A 15,716-nucleotide genomic window follows, 5' to 3' on the forward strand; every position below is an offset into this window, starting at 1 on the left:
CTCTCATATATTTGTACAAATACCACTTGAGCTATTTGTGCCCAGTGCCCATTGACAATCTTTTTCTTTTGGTTTCCCCCTCCTAATGTTGAATAATTATAGATCTAGGCATAAAAAAATTAATATTTCATTACTTACCACAACAGTAACTACAACAAGACTAGTAATTATTGAATCAAAGAATATATTGAACTCAAATATTCAACAATACATCAACATAACCCAGAACCTCTTGTCTGAAAACAAAAATATATCCCAAAACCTCTATTACATTCTCTCATGAACTATTATCAACCCAGCTCTATAAGAGGTGCTATTAGGACAACTGGTGATAATAAGGACATAGAGAGGTATATGCTAGCCAAATTCGCTTATTATTGCTCTATCAAGTAGAAAAAAAAATGTAAGAGGTAGTCGGAACCTGCTCTCTGACATCATCACTGCTGGAGCTTAGAAAGTGCACAAACAGGGGAACTGCACCATGTTCAATAACAACTCGATCTAGTGACACCATCATGTATGTAGTGAGGATGCATAGATAGCTGAGCTGTGCACCAAAAAGATCTAACTTTGGTTCCCTGCAACCAAGTAACATGACATTTAAACGAAGACTTCATATATTGATTTGAACAAAACTGAAAAACACATGCACGGGTAAGTACAACATATTCATCCTACATTGTAACACAGTTCAGAAAATGAGATTCATATCACTAAGTGACTGACTGTTCTATCCTTACTCAATCTCATAAGTCAATTATACTGTGTGCAAATTTACCAAAAGCTATGTACTGGTCAAAGATGCAATGCATTCCTACAAACAAGTAGGCAGGTTGTTCACCCCGTCAACGTGGGCGGTCAATATCACTAGTATACTTCTACAAGACTATGCAAAGTAAACTGAGACTATGCAAATCCTGCAAAGAAAAGAGAGCTCCAACTGATTACTTCACAAGTTTTCAGCATGTATTGGAACTATTAAAACATATTGATACACCATTGAGGGCACTAGTCAACCATGATTTTATCAGAGTTTCACAAAAAAAAAATTATATCATCATATCATCCCAGCTCCAGTTCTCTGCACAACTTAAATAAGATGTAGCCTGTCAATTCAACCTATCAATTCAATTAAGCAGAAGCACTAACCAATCAATTCAATTAAGCGTCAGTAACAACTAAAATCATCTATGCAGCCTTCTTATGATTTTGGATTGAGCAAAAACATCAAAGGCACTACCACCAACTGTGAACCTGAAAAGTAGCAATTCCCCTCTTCTCATTAAATAAACATTACGAACCACCAAAATCATGCTTTGCACTTTCTATATAACTTGTTCAAAACCCCAAAGCACAACAAATACATTAAACCCGGAATAGCATCGATTAACAGTTTTTCCAATATGAACAGAAATCAAAACCAAGAGCAGCAATTCCAAAACAACATCAAAACCTGAACTTTCCAATTCTTGCAAACTCAACCAAAACACAGGCACATGCAACATAGTTAAATGATCAACTTCATTACCTGAATTGGAGTCGAAGCTCGCTGGAAACCAAAGAAGCATGGCTGGAAAATGCAAGCTTCTTCTCCTCATTTCTCTCTCCTGACTCATCCTCTCAGTAAACCAACACCACGAGTAGAACAACGAAAAACAAGGCAAAGCTCATTGTATCAGTCCGCCACCATGAAATTGCCTAAATCAGAAAACCCCCAACTGAAATGGGTTACTCACTGAAATGACTTAGAGGTAGCAAAGTCTGCTTATCAATTGTACGGAAATAACATATGCATCACAATAGTTCATAGGAGCAACATATCAATAAGCTCTAGACAAAACCTAAACCAACACGTTGAGATTGGAAAAAAGTAACTGCATTACCTATTCTCTTTGCAAAGGGAAAGCAGAGAGCAATCTTTCGTTCCTCATACCTGCAAAAATTACAAAAAACAAGTATGAATAGATGTTGACTCCAAAACAAGGCGGTGAGTGAGTACCCAATTTGTAAATCCAAAATCACAACTTAATTTCAAGTCAACAAAACCCTAAACCCAATCACCCGCATTCAAAATACCTAGAATTCAATTCGCAAAACTAAACACGAGAAATCGAGAAACCCGATTGTTCTTCCTAACCATGACCAAGTTCACCTTCTCCTCCGCCGCGCGTCGTCGGCGTTCACTACAGACTACAACGACTTCTTCCGCAACTCGGTCTTCGAATTAGGGCTCTAATGCATCTGAAATCGACAAGAGGAAAATAGTGATCAACAAGAAGAGCAAATATTAGAGAGAAGAGAGATCGGTCGGTTCGGCAACCGAATCAGAATAAGGGGAGAGAAGCAAGAAGACTAAGAGAGAGAGAGAGTGTGTGTGTGGGGTGTCTCTGTATAGTAGTATACAACAGCATGGCATTGTTTCGTATCCGTATGCGTAAATACATATTCAAGAATGAGAAATTGTTTTTCAATACAGACATTTGTTGATTATATATCCCTAAATCTTTAAATATGTGACACATATATTTATTTGTCCCTAAACCTTCCAATGGGGACAAGGACTAAAATATCAACAAGAACGGAAATATCGAGGGTCCAAAAATTGGAAATATCGACGGAAATATCGGGAAAATATCGATTTTAAAAAATAATTGAGTAAATTGATGGAAAATTTGAATGAAATTTTGAGAGATGTTTATTTGATCAATTATCTACTATATTTCATAAGAAATTATTATATAACTATTAGTCTATAATGAGTTATAGTAATTTAAGGCAAAACAATCGTCGAGAATTATTAAAAATTTATTTTAATTTTTTTAATGGCTGGGAACCCAAAGGGAGATTAGGCCATCACACCTTATATACATATGATACATTAAATATAAAATTACATAAGTGATTTAGAACTACATAGATGATCTATGAGGTACAAATTAGAACTTAATAATATTAATATACTTACCAACAAGGAAGAAAAGAGAATATCAACAAAGCTTCACTCACTAATATATTTGGAATTTGATGCTAATATATTTAGAACTTGAAATAGAATAGAGTTGAGTAATGATGCAAGTGTGCAACCAAGGACTAATATCCTAATGTATTTATAGTGTTATAAAGTTTTAATTTGAAAAGTAGTTAAAAATTGAATTGTAGGTAAATAATGTGATGAAGTTACTTGGGATTAGACATATAACCAATTTTCTTTGTTTATCAAATTTATTACACATACAATATATATTATAAAGTGTCAAAATATAACACAAATTGACTTAGCAGAGTTGGCTAAGTGATTCATTTTCTATTGAGGTGAACATGGTTCGAATCCCTCAACAACAAGTTAGGTTTTATTTGAATTTTATTTGTAACATAGAATAAAATATATATTAAAAATAATCATAGAATAATAACTACTCTTGGTAGAGTTGGCTACACATATTTGCTTGCAAATGAATGACCACGGTTCGATTCCCTTCAAACTCAAATTGAGTTTTAATTTCTGGTGGCGACACGTGGTGGAAGGAGTGATTATATCGCGGATATATCCAAAATATCGATAATATCGCGATATATCGTGGAAATTTCTAAAATATCGACCGAAATTACCATGATATGTGAAGGACACGTGGCGGAATGAGTGATTATATCGCGGATATATCCAAAATATCGATAATAACCCGATATATCGTGGAAATTTCTAAAATATAGACCGAAATTACAATAGTATGTGAAAGATATATCCTTACTCCGAAAAATTGAAATTATCGCCGAAATATCGACGATAATTTCGATTTTTTAGTCCTTGAATGGGGACATATGTGTATATGTGTGCCTTTTTATCCTTATTTGGGGACACTTGATAATATATCCCCATTATATATGTCGCCATAGCCCTATTTTCTTGTAGTGAAATGAAGACAATTGAGGAGTCCATTGCATCTCTACATACATAAAGCTATTATATATATTGTTCGACGAACCAATGATTCAATTAATTCGATTCGGAATTGAACACATCTCCTAATTAATTTTGTATCTTTCAATTAGTGATTTTTGCATTTCAAATCATGTTGTAATGTGCATGGAGGCCATGTATATATAATCCGAGTCAAGTTGCAATGTATGATTTTTGCATTTCAAATCATACTTTTACGGACCGGACCTTGCGGGCTTGTATTAAAAAAAACATAATACTCTAATTTAAGGGTTTGAAACAATAAAATAATTATTAGAAAACATTTTAATAAAAAGTCACAAATAAATTCTAATTTCGAAATATGGTCGATCAACACCGGTAGATGTGATCGATATATATATATTTAGGGACCCTGTAAATATTTCATCCGTTTTGAACATGGTTTGACCGTCCGTATCTACGGTGAACCAAAGCAGAGGCGTTTTGACATAATACAACCTCATTGACCGGGGCTTTGCTAAATGGATTTTCTCGTTACGACCGCGCACAATCGGTGACTAAAATTAGGTGATTTCAAATATGTAAACAATTTTCCGCATTCGCATGGATCCCCTTTAGGCATATTAGTATTGTTTTTGGTTTATCGGAAATTTCGACGGTCAAACGAGGTCCGAATTAGCTGAAGTTTTAAAATAGTCACTAAAAATTTATACCCAGTGGTCTTTGTCAAATTAATATATAACTAGTGTTGAGGCCGCGCTCTGCAGCGGCGGTTTTTGGGTTGATTGCAGCTGATAGGCTTTTGTTTTAGAATGTAGAATTTTGAAGCATTTGGTGTATAATTTGTCTGCAGGTTTACTTAGACATTTTATCGAATACCTTGACTGCAAGTTATAATTTGTGTCTCCCGTTCTCTCACTTCCTTTCTTCTCATGAAATTCTTTAATTCTGTTTGAATTACAATGAAATTATTAGATAAACAAACCTTATAGGAAACAATGATGTTTGCCAGTATTAATTGTTTTTTTCTCTTTCAGGCATTATGTCAAACACCTTAGAGGCAATAGGTAACTGCCAACATCAGTCATTAATAGAATGTAAACATATATTGCACATTTGTTACCATATCCAGAAGGTGCTCGAAAAAATGCCTGAAAGAAGAGTGTATTGATACCAACCCTCAATATCTGATATGATTAACTAAGGATACCAGATGGTTGATAACATATATAGGCACGTTAGTATTTAGCCGATTGAATTTGTGCGTTGCTTTATTTCATTTCACTATTTCGATTTATTTGAATAGATAAAGTCTTCATTCAATTGAATTATTCATAAGAAATATTACACGTAGTATTTACTGAAATGGTTGCAAGACAATTATCTTTGATATGATGGTTAGTATGTATCCGTGGCGTGTCTAATTTGTCCACATGATGAAGCCAAACCTCAACTGGAGTTCGTATTTACGCATTATTTGTTTATAATATCAGGATGACAGTACGATTATCAGTAATTCCATATGAAAGATGCATTCCTTTTCTTGTGGCATTCATTAATACTAAGTAAGTCTGGAACTTAATGAACTTATCACATGTACTTGAAAAGAAATAACTATCACCATTCTTGTTAGTGGTGAGGCTGCGCTCTGCAGTGGGTGTTTTTGTGTTGATTGTATCTGATAGCCTTTTGTTTCAGCATGTAGAAATTGGAAGCAGTAGGTGTATAAATTGAATCAGGTTTACTTGGGCATTTTATCGAATACCTTGCGTGCAAGTTATAATTTGTTTCTCCCATTCTCTGACTGCCTTTCTTCTCATGAAATTCTCTCTTATTTCTCATCTCTTAACTTCTTCTCCTGCGTTTGCTTCTTAAGTAATCTTATAAAGTGTGAACACAAAATCTACTACATCTGCATCTCAATTGTATTGTCAATAGGAATAAAATGTATTGTACCAGTTAAAAGCAATGCAACTATCAAGACTATCACTTACGCAGCTACTACAGTAGTTATAAAATTGTACTATACCAGTACTTAAAAAACTATTGTCCCAGACAGAAACCAAACAAAAGCATCATATAGTATAATTTATGAGCTTATATAAGATGACATAAGTGATTAGATAGCTGACATCATAAAAGTAGCTATGGAAGTTCATAGCAGTGATTATATATAAGTTAATAGCTATTATAATCACATTGATATTTGCACTATTCATAAAAGTAGTATAATTTCCAGAAATCTAACAGATTCTCGGAGGAGTATGCCGGCGCTGGAGCTCCGGTCGGCACAGGGAGGAGCGCCGGGAGGAGGGGAGTGCGACTGTGCTGGTCGGCGTTGTCGTTGCGCGTCGCCGGTAGCCAGAATGTGAGGGATAAATAAAATGCAGCAGCTTCAAGAGATGACAGGGTTACAAATTGGTATGTTGCCTGCACTTGATTTCATGAATATCTTTGGATGTTTCAATGGTTCAGTTCCAATATATGCTTGAAATTTTTGAAATACCAAGAAGTTATTGGAAAAAAGTAAACATTTGGCAGTATGGAGTTATTGGCTTCTGTGTTTTTTTTAGGATGGGTCTATTATTCGAACAAATGAATGTGGCCACAGTTTCTACAAATGTTTTTAGTGTTCTTCGTTACTGGGGTTACCCATGCAGTGGTATGTTAAATTGAATATTTTAATCGTGTCAGGTATGTAATTGCATGTAGGTGTAACTTTGATAAATCCACGTCCTCATATTTATATGAAGTTCAAAGTCATGTTAATGAAAGTATTCATTAAGTTCCTGTGTGGTTTTTTTTTTCTTTCAAAGATTAAGATAAGGTAAAACTGAAATTCTGTAATGTAATAGAACAACTTTTTTGTTTGCCATTGGAAGAAATTGAGAATGTTAGAAATAATTTAAATGCTTCAAACCTAATGGGGGAAGGATCTCAGGGACATGTATTAACCAGTATAGAAACAAATTGATGATTGTCTTTCTCTTTTTACAGGTTTCATTTCAATCATCTGGGGTTGATTTTTGTGTTAAAAAGTGCTGCTAAACTGAAAGGTGATTATCAGTTTAAAGTTGGGATCTATTTAAATTTTCGACTGGATGCAAAGTTCTGATGTCTCAATTATATATGGCTTTTTTAGTTTTTCAACTATGTATCAGAAGGCAGCTGAACTGCAGGAATCTCTTTAAGAGTTCATCAATAATGTATAGTTGGGGTACAATTAATGGTCTAAATATCGGTTATCGGCATCGTATCGGTTTTGGAAAATAAGGATATAACGGGGATATATCGAGATATATCGGATTATATCGGATTTATCGTTTTTATTAATTTTTAATTTAAATTTAATATATTTATAAACATATACTTCAAAATATTCAAAATATACCAAATAATATTAACTACTAAGTACTAATTGAACAAAAATAGGTGCACAAAAGATAGATTAAGATATTGATTATGCATTCATGCATTATAAACTCTCTCATCATCAGAATCAAAGTCAAAATCATCTTCTCTATTATCTTCATCCTCATCTTCTGAGATAAAATCATCTTTATAAATCACCTTCTGTCTATTTGCATTGAAATTCCTCAAAACGACATCGTCTCCTTAAAAAAAATCACCGAAAAAAAAAGTAATAAGAAAAAAAAAGTAACAAGAAAAAAAATCACCAAAAAAAAAGTCAACGAAAAAAAATTATCGAAAAAAAGTCTCCGAAAAAAAAAGTCAACGGAAAAAAAAAGTCCACCAAAAAAAAGTCCACCGAAAAAAAGTCAAACGAAAAAAAATTCACCGATATATCGCATGTTGACCCGATATTTTGAGTTGACCGATATATTAAGGCAATATGGCATTTATCCTATCGGTTTCTAAATATCACCGATATATCGCCGATATATCCCCGATATATCCCGATATTTAGAACACTGGGTACAATTGTTCATGATTATTGTGGTTAGAAGCATGAATTCAAAATAATTGAAAGCATGAATTAATGTTTAGATCGGTATTTTTATTGAATGGAGGTAATGACAAATAAATAGTGTTAGGTTAATAATGGTTAGTGAGGGGTTTTGGACTTAGTAGCTGTCAAATTTGATTATCTGTAGTCATTGATGTACTGGCTTTGTGTTATTTTGAATATTTGTATATTGTAATTTTAGGTGTTAGGTGTGTGAGATGTTTTACATTTGCTAATTCAGTTTGCTAATGGGTATTTGGTTCGTATGCCTGCAGATTTCATGCAGTTGGTTTGCCGTTAACTAAGAAGGCCTCTACAATTGTTTGTCTCCTCACTGATTGTTATTTTGTTGTTATTATATCTCAATCCATGTTATTTTTGTTCCATGTTGTACTGTGGTGGTCGTTGTTTTAGTGTCAATTGTTGAATTTATAGTGTTTGTGGCACTCATTTTTATAATGTGACGATTTTTCAAGTCGTAGTGAAGAAAAACAAAGGGACTTAGGCATTTCCTATATATTATACGCCGGTCGCAATTTCAACAGTATAGCTACAGTTACAGTACAGTACGGTTTGCTTCTAGCCCTCACGTTTGATTTATTTACTATCTTGCCATTTGCCTCGGTATAAACCTCGATGGTCATAAACACATGATAATTTTTTCTCTTGATGTTCACCGTTTTTCCTGAAGCTTCCCCAACCATCTAATTTTCTATAGCAATTTTTGATGTAGAAAATCTTGCCCTCAAAACCTCTCTCACTCTTTTTTCAACTTCCTTCGACCGATCAGGTTCCTAATCTCTCTTTATTTTATCTGTTAGGTTTGATTTGTTCGTTTCAATTTCAAATGGCGACCTCGGCTTTCAAATCGACGGCCAAGCAGATGCCGATCAAGAGCTCAGCGGCTATGGCGAAAGAGTTGGCTTCAGGTAACCGCCGTCACCGGTATCGGCTGCTTTTCACGCCGGCGGAGAAGGAGTAGCTTGGAGTCAATCCGACGGGAGTTCGTGAACACGGTAGACGCTCCGGCTTTCGGGAGATTAGCCTTGATGAATTGGCATTGAGCTGTTTGATTCCGGCTCTAATAAGAGAGGACGCTCGGCGGTGCAGAGTTCTGAAACTACCCCCAGCGGCGCGCCGCATAGGCATGGAAGGTTGGTGTCGCAGCATGGCCCGAGGATATGCGGTGGCAGTGATACAGGGGGCCAGAGTGGGAGGGAGGATAGTTTCAGAATGTAAGGGAAATCCGAGGCAAAGCGATCGGTTTCTGTTGCTCGGTATCAGATGAGCCATTATGAGGTGAGAATTGTGGTGGCTTTCTTCTTTAGTTTCCTTTTGAGTATTGACATATATGATAGCATTAGAGAGTAGTTCGTTTACTGTTGCATCTATTCTTTGCTTAGATTAACAAATTTGCATTACATTAGTGTTCAGAAAATCATTTCAACTTTAGAAGGAGTATTTACATTGGAGAAAACCCTTAATGATCGTACCTGATTAACCTCAGAAACATTGAAAGAGAGAAAGTGAGTGAATGAGAGATGGAGGGGTAATTTATTTGCCCTTCATTTAGCTTCTGAACTTGCGGACTCATCAGCATTATGCTTGGTTGTTAGTCTCTAATTTCCAGTCACTTTTCATTTCTTTGATTTAGGCCTAACTCAGGTTTGAATATTTTTGGTGCAGGGAGTTAAGTTGATCATCATCTTTGGTTTTACTTGCTGTCGAGTGTGTGAGTCATGTCTAAAGTGGAAACCTGATGTAAAGCCTCCCACAACCCTCTTCAGTTTTACAAGCTTTCTGTCTGTTCCAAACAATGAGTACCATGTTTTCCTGATGATGACTCACTTTGTTGTTAATGGTAACAAATGGAAACTAAATGAACTATCAATGACTCAATGTAGCCTGAACCACAAAGTGACAGGGGTTTGATAATGATCACTGCAGTTAACATGTTTTGTAAATGATCTCCAATTAATAATTGTCCAGTAGGTTTCATGACACAACTTTAGTTCCTAGAAATTTGTACTTTTCTCTTGGTTTGTGCTTAAGCATGTTGTGAACATTGGAATTTCTGGGTTGAGTCATTCATATTTTCATTTTGGAAGGGAAGATATGAGAACTAAATTGGAATTTTGCACGGTTCGTTGAAAACTTATTTCTAATTTTAATTTCTAAAAACAATCTCACCAATCTTTCACTGGCTTATAATGGTGCAGGGAAAGAATGCAGGACCTTGATGCTACACAATCTTGGTAAAATTGATTATCCAGAAATGTTGAGGACCACTTGGTGGAAGCTTCAGAATAGAAAAGTTAGAATCGTTTTATGGCTACAACTTTGCATATGTAAGTTTCAACTCTTAGGGTTCTGTTGGTTTTTTTCCTTTTGTACTTTTTTGGTTTCTGTTATTTGTTTGATGGTTTTGCTTGGATCATTTAGTTGGAAGAATGAGTTTCCTTGGATCATCTGATTGTTTTTTTTTGTGTTATGTCTGTTTAGAATTAGATTTTGGTGTTTTTGTTTGCGATTGGGAGACATGAAATTCGTTTCAGTGTTCTTCTTTTCAACTGGATTCTCAATTATGCCTTAAATTGAATTTAATTAAATTCTTAATCTTATTTTCCAGGACACACAATTAGGCTGAGAAACACATACAACTTGATACTTGCATAGGTTCAGGACCACTACAGGACCACCTACACATGAACTCTAGCTTTCAATTTGATATTGATTCAAGTACCATATCCTTAACTTATAGATGTAATTTATAAAAGAGTACTAATGCCAGGATATATTGGGACCTTTAATCCGAGGTTCTATATGCACTGCTGATATGAAATGTTAGATTAGATCATTGTATGAGGCTGCAAAATATATTAAGCTATTGGTTTCCAATTTCTGAATTTCTATCCAGCGTGCTAATTTTTCGCTTAATTCACCTTTAAACTTATGAATTACTCCTTAAACTAGATACATGTTTATTGTTGTTAGGTTGATGATAATTAAGGAAACATCGTTTTGGATAAAGAAAGAATTTAGAGAGGACAAGTAGGAATTAGGAATATTATATTTTCTTGCTAATACAATAAGTACAATGAAACATGTTGTAAATTTAATTGTTAATAGCCAAAGTTTCTTACGAGCCTACATATGTAGTTTGTTTTCCTATAGCTTAAGAGGAAACAATCTGTTTTCTAGGAGCTCATTAGTCATTACTAAATGTAATTTTTGGGAATCATGTTATTGATTATATGGTGACCCTCTCAAAAAGATATTTTACTCCATTACTGTTTCATTTTCTGAGTTCGTCGACTGTAGTGGCATGTTTTCATTTGTTGTGTTTTGACCTAAGATCTGTGTGAGTTTGAGCTTGAATTTTGGGGTGCAATTTCTCTTACAAATTAAGTTAGAAGTGTTGGATTCTTGGTTTAAGATAATTCAGCTATCAAGAAGCAAGAGTTTTTTTTTTAATTTAGATATTGATTGAAATTTTATTGATTTGTATAGCTAATTGAAAGAAATTTATTTCTCCAGGCAATGACAGAAATGAGTTTGAAGCAGAATCTCAGTTAAAAAGGGCTAAAGTGGTAAGTGATTCTCAGCTTCTACAATTCTGCATTACAAATAGTGTCTAAAAAGGTTAACAAGTTTGAGTTGCAAATGGATTGTTAATTAGGTTTGACAATTTGGAGTGCTTTCTTCTTTAATCGTTGAACTTTATTGATGGAAGACAAGTAGACAACTGTAAGTTCATGTCTTATATAAGTTCCATATGACAATTATTTACTAATACATGCTTACATTGTGTTTTATCTTAAGACATGTAATCTGATTTCCAGGTTTAGACAACTTCTCATATTGAATTGGGCACAGGCCAGTTTTTAAAGGGAAGATACATCAGGTTTGTTATTTTCTTTTCTCCTCATCGGAACTCATACAGGTGATTGTGGCAGTTATAAAATAATCATGTATTTTTTATAGCATGTCACTTTAAAAAAAAAATTAGATGATCTCAGCCTTGAGGTAATTTATGCCACATTTTTCGCATTCTTTTCTATTTATTCCAGTTCTTCGTGTCTCTTCTAACTTAGTATTTTGTTCACATATAAAATCACAATATGTATTAGTATGCATTAAGTTTATATTGAATTTTGTGTTACTGCATATTATTTTCCTTCATTGGTGCATTTGAGTATACCAACTGAGCATGAAGAGGATGAGCATGAAAATGTGTGGGACAAATGTATTTTGTTTTTAATGAGTTGAACTGCATGGTTTCTGTTGGTGTAAATATTAGTCTCAAATTTATACTATAATGTAATGTTAAATTTGTTTATCATTGACTTGCTTCTATTTTATTTAATGCTCAAAAGTGTTTATAAACTTTTGCTACTATTCTTCATTTTGACACACTGCTTTTTCTCTGTTTTCTTTTCCTTTATAGGTTTGTATTTATATATATCATGTCATTTCTCTTATTGAAATTATGATTGGCGAATTTGCTTATATAGTTATTTGACTCTTTCCACTTTTGCAGCTTTGAAGAGAAGTGAATTGTTCCAGTCCTTGACATTGTAAAGTTTGCTCCTTGAATTGTGCAGTCAGCTCTTGCGCACAAGAGTTTTCTGTCAAGGTATAATTCTCTTTAGATATTAAATATAACAAGTTTAGTATGGAAGTTCATGTGTCATAAATGCTCGACTGAGTGCAAATGTGCAATCATTACATGTCAGTTTATAAAAATACAACCCTAAACATTATGCATCTCATAGTAGAACTATATAACTACATTTGACAATATATACGTTTTGTGGCTTTCACTTCGACATTGTGAATAGAGAAAAACTGGAAGCAAGGTAGAAGATGAATGGACTGCTGCTATAGGCACAATTGAGCTCTGATAGGATTTTGTACAACATTTATTCCCTCTCTGATGGCTTAAAACATTAGCGTATTTACACATACTCCTCCACATTGATATCATCTCAAACTTCACCATACTTGGTCGACACATGCTTTTAGTAACAATAGAACTTCCTTTGTATCATTAGTTTTCTATAGTTTGATACAATTTGCCGTTTATAGTTAGTCTATTACATGAAGTTGATTGCAAAAGAGTAAAATTCGCTGCAACGCGTGGGCAATTTTCTAGTTAGGGTGTATTTAAGCTTCCCTCAGACTGAACAGTGTTAATTTTTTTTAATATGGTAGGAAATATGGTGCCAAAGTAAAAGTGATCTGACTATGCTGCCATAAAATTTAATAGTTATTGATGTTTTTTTGATATAATACTTGAAGACAATGAGTGAATTTGTAACCTGAACAAAATAGGTGACTTATTTTATTAATAAATAGTTAGTGTATTGAATATATATGGTACTATTAGGATATGGATCCATTTCAGATTGCAGGAAGCTGATATTGTAGCGTACTTTAGAGAATTTGTTATAATATTGTAAATGTAATTGATAAAAATTACTGCTTATAGAAGGAGTTAGATAAATTGAGTGTGAGGGGTGAGGTGGTAGGGAAGTAGATAAGTGAAGGTTCATGTAATGTTTTTTATGATGGACTGAAAAGTATCGTTATTGGTAGAACAATAGTCTGATTTTATCATAATTTAGAAAAAAGTAATTTAACTTCTGTGTGTCTCGCAAAACATGATTGTTACTACCATGCTATATTGAGGCCGAAATCTTCATTATTTCAATTTTCATGGTTTTATTTGGAATAAAAAGTTAATTTTACTGCAGTGTAGAGGAGGTTTGAGACTAAAAGAGAGCAGAAGAGTGGGATTTGAGTCTTCTATGGCTGCATGTTAGTTTATATTATGTGTTTTTACTATATTAGTAGTTGTCACAATTATGGTATGTATTTAAATGCCACGACTAATAAATAAATAAATAAAATCTCAATTACAATATCATTTATTGTCATACGACAAAGAACAAACGCAAACTAATCTTTCCTTTCATTTGTACGCTATTTCATTGTCATAAACTTCTACATTTTGTATTGCAACATGTAATTGACACTGGCGAATGTGGCCGCATGGTATACTGCAACATATAATGCAACTAGCCCGCGGCAGAGCGCGGTGATGAAACTATGATCGAATTACTATGTTACTTTATACTATGTGTTTTTGCTATATTAGTAGTTGTCACACTTATGGTATGTATTTAAATTCCATGACCAATAAATAAATAAATATAATCTCAGTTACAATATCATTTACTGTCATACAGCAAAGAACAGACGCAAACTAATCTTTCCTTTCATTTGTACGCTGTTTCCAATATAGTTTTAGGCTTTTCTATTGTGACTTCATAAGCACTGTATTGAGTTGTTTGTTCTTAGATGCAACCGCTTTTTATAGAAGGCCTTTTGCCGATACTGGAAGTAAGGGTATTCTCCTTATTTTTTTCGTAACCGTTGGAGGTGTCGTCTTTTTGTCTGAACAATTGTTTAGTCATTCTGGAGATCCGTATGGTGTCTTGCTGCATGAAAATTAAGATATATCATGCCACATCAATTACACATATGTTTCGGATTGGCATTTTATTTTGTTTAGTTGTTAGATGATGTGTTAGTGAATGATGATTTCTCACATCGTGTCACTCTTTTTTCTTTGTTGTCTTGCATGCACTTCGTCGAACACCTACATGTCACATATTTGCTGCCTACAGTAGCTGTAAGTTTTATTTTCGATGTAATATCGAAGAGGATAAACAGTGAGTTTCATTCGATCGATTTCTATCCATGACTCCATATCTCCCAGCATCAATAATAGATTCAAACACATTTTGAGAACACTGAAGAAAATGATAGAATAAAGTGTTTAATAAAATGTCTGTGAGAACATATATTTTGTAAAATCCAAACTGGATAAAACCAATTCACAGCTTTTAGTGTTATAAGTAACACATATTTACCGTCTAGAGTATCTGTAAGTTTCATTGTGGATGTAATATTGAAGAGGATAAATAGTGAGTTTCATTTTATTAATTTCTATCCATGACTCCATATCCCCGAGCATCAAAATAATTAAATAGATTCAAACACATATTGCACTCTTGTTGCCACATTCATAGTGTTTGATAAAATGTCTGTGAGAACATAAATCTTGTAAAATTCAAATTGAAGAAAACCAATTCACAGCTAATAGTGTTTTAATTAGATATATTTTCCTGCAAATATGCAGGCTTGTACAATACTTTTTGAATGTTGAAAATTAAAAACAGTAAGATGAATAAAAAATCAAAATTTTTGTAAAAGAAGATAATAATAAAGAGAAAACAATTGTTTGCATCGTTAATAGTTTGAATATATTGAGAGAAGATATCTATCAATTATACTTTGTAAAGCCAAATTTAACTAATAGCATTAAAGAGAGTATATATAAACAATACATTAGACTCCACTGTTACATGGTATTACATTGCAACTGCGTTTCATCATATTGGTATTATCCAACAGCTTATATTTACCATTAGAAGTTAATCATTCCAAAAGGAGTCTTGATCAATTTGAGATTTGCATGAAATACTGTTGATCTGAACAAAAATGGTATTGCTTGAGGACCTTTCAAAAATGAAGCCAAAAGATCCTCTTTTTCTTCGCATCTGATTCATAATAGTGTGCATTAGAACTTCCTAAGTTATATCTACATTCAGGCTACCCAGATGGTAGTGATATTCAAAAACAAATTGATGTGTCATCAATTCTTCAATTGGCAGTATGATTCTCTGGTGCTGATGTTGAGCCCTCGAATTGGTTGTCATCTTGTATATGCAGATATCTGATAAAATAGTTTAGCCAAATATT

The 15,716-nt window shown here is 33.7% G+C and overlaps 1 long non-coding RNA gene across 2 annotated transcripts; it reads right to left on the reverse strand.

The window, feature by feature from the left end:
• Nucleotides 1–217: 217 nt before the first annotated feature.
• LOC126788276 (uncharacterized) lies at nt 218–2,362 on the reverse strand. Of its 2 annotated transcripts, XR_007671349.1 has the most exons (4): nt 1,884–2,362; nt 1,529–1,698; nt 1,150–1,254; nt 218–578 (listed from the first exon to the last, which is right to left on the reverse strand). It is a non-coding gene; the product is annotated as an uncharacterized LOC126788276 (long non-coding RNA). The 2 variants fall into 2 exon arrangements; XR_007671348.1 differs by lacking the exon at nt 1,150–1,254.
• Nucleotides 2,363–15,716: the final 13,354 nt, after the last annotated feature.

This window comes from Argentina anserina, chromosome 3 (genome assembly GCF_933775445.1).
Source record: "Argentina anserina chromosome 3, drPotAnse1.1, whole genome shotgun sequence".
NCBI classification, from domain to species: domain Eukaryota; kingdom Viridiplantae; phylum Streptophyta; class Magnoliopsida; order Rosales; family Rosaceae; genus Argentina; species Argentina anserina.